Here is a 2459-nt window from a genome sequence, read left to right as displayed (position 1 = left end):
CTGATATACTCGCATCGATTTAGCTCTCATACCCACTCTCAATCTTTCCCTTCAAAACTCAACAAATAACAACTCTCTCTCACAACATCTCTCTGTCTCTCTCTCTCTCTCTCACTCTTTCTCTCTCTCTCTCTCTCTCTCTCTCTCTCTCTCTCTCTCTCACTCTCTCTCTCTCTCTCTCTCTCACTCTCTCTCTCACTCTCTCTCTCTCTCTCTCTCTCTCTCTCTCTCTCTCTCTCTCTCTCTCGCTATGAAGCGTCTGTTCTTAGTTAGATTTTGATATCCAAAGCATAGATTGTGGTTGTGACATGGAAGTGGAGAAGAAGAAGAAGAAGATTGGGCCGTTATTATAGAGTTAGGCCTAGGCCCATAATATTTCACATCGGCTTATACAATTGTGTAGAGTAATATTTTGTATTGTGTGATGATGAACTTGTTAGTTGTTGTGTGAGTGTCTATCGAGTTTGTTTTTTGTTCAATTTGTTTTCTTCACTTCAATATTCATAAAATAATACTAACTTTTTTGTATGTTGTTCTACTTATTTTTTTTTCTCTATTTCTTTGTGTGGCTATATGGGTTTTGTTTCTAAAGATCTAGGAGTACGTGAGAAGAGCCAATCAGCATTATTAGAAGCGTGTGTTCTTATATAATAATTTGAAGCTACTGAAGAGTGTATTATTTAGAAGTTTGTGTTCTTATATAACTGAAGCTTGTGTTCTTTACAAGCGTGTGTAATTAACAATGGGTCCTTTCTCTGTTTCAGATAGATTCATCATCATTTCCAAATAGTGAGGGACATGACAACGAAACAACTGATTCTGGCAAACGAAAAGCAACATATGACCCAAGTGGAGCTACTTCTCAACCAAAAACACAAAAGGAGCAAGGCGAGAGGGCTGAAGTATGGGAGCATTTCACAAAACATAAAGACAATCGTGATATGTGTGACCGTCACTATTGCCATCATAGTTTATCATGCCCTACAAAATCAGGGACTTCACATCTGAAAAGGCATTTGAGAACGTGTAAGGCTTACTTGGCATGGCTGGATGGTAATCAAGACAATACACAACAGCAAAAACAGATTAAGCAAGAAGGAGGTTTGAAGGATGAAAGAGTTTCTAAATTTGTTTTTGATGCAGCTTGTGATAGGAGAGTTGCCATTGTCTTTCATTGAAAGTGAGGCTTTTAAGAACTTATGTAGTATGGTTAGCTCTTTATCTTTTCTTTTCTTTTTCATAACAAAAATATAGTTCTTTCTTTATGTTTATTTGTCTTTCATACCAGTGTAACTTGTACCAGCCTCATTCAAGAAGGACAACAACAAGAAACATAGTTGAGATGTATGTGCAGAGAAAAGCAGGTTGAAAGGAATTGTTCTTGAGTAACAAGCAAAGAGTCTCACTCACCACAAACATTTGGGTGGCTTCCCCAACATGTAAGAATGAGAAACTGCTAGTTTAACATTGGTAAAATCGGTTGTGTAATGATGTTATTTGCAGGTGCTAGTTATATGGTCATCACAGCACATTACATTGATACACACTGGCGGTTGAAGAAGCTTATCATTGGGTTTAAATCCGTAATAGATCACAAGGGTCAGATTATATCAAAAGTTCTTCTAGAACGCTTAGCTGAGTGGGGAATAAAGAAAGTTTTATGTGTCACGGTTGACAATGCAACATCCAATAGTTTAGCTTTGAGAAATTTTGAGAAGATTTTTGCTGAAGTATCTCATGATTCTTTAGTATTAAGTGGAGAATTCTTACATATGAGATGTAGTGCCCACATTATTAATTTGATTGTGAATGATGGATTGGCTGAAGTGAGTAACAGTGTGGCTGCAATACGTGATGTTGTCACGTATGTTAGATCCACTAAACATAGGCTAAATTCATTTGATCTGAAAGTTGATGCTGCGAGAATTAAAAAAGGTAGCTTGACAATGGATGCAAAAACTCGTTGGAATTCAACATATTTAATGTTGACAAAGGTGATTAAGTTTAAAGCGGCATTTCACAAGATGTATGCAGAGGACAAGCCATACAACGGTTATTTTTTAGAGCTTGATAATGGAAAAAAGAAGATTGGACCTCCTGAGATGCTTGATTGGTCAAAATTTGAAAGGTTAGAAAAATTCCTTGCCATTTTCTACGAGTCAACAATAGTTGTTTCAGGTTCTACTTTCGTGAATTCATTCAAGTGTTATGGTGAGATTGTGGACATGTGCACAAGTCTAAGAGAACTGAGTTAAAATTTTGATCAAAAATTAAAGAAAAATGCAACTAAAATGTTAAAGAAGTTTCACAAGTATTGGGAGGGCCTGAAAAATATGAATAAAATGTTAATTGTGGCCACTGTGTTTGATCCTAGAAAGAAGATGAAGTTTGCTGAGGTGTGTTTTGATGATCTATTTGGGAAAGAAACTATAGAGAATAAGGAAATGCAAACATTAGTG

The sequence above is a fragment of the Capsella rubella genome, unplaced genomic scaffold (assembly GCF_000375325.1).
Source record: "Capsella rubella cultivar Monte Gargano unplaced genomic scaffold, Caprub1_0 scaffold_6, whole genome shotgun sequence".
In the NCBI taxonomy this organism is placed as follows: domain Eukaryota; kingdom Viridiplantae; phylum Streptophyta; class Magnoliopsida; order Brassicales; family Brassicaceae; genus Capsella; species Capsella rubella.
The sequence above is the reverse complement of the archived record's forward strand: the minus strand, read 5'-3'. Positions refer to the sequence as shown.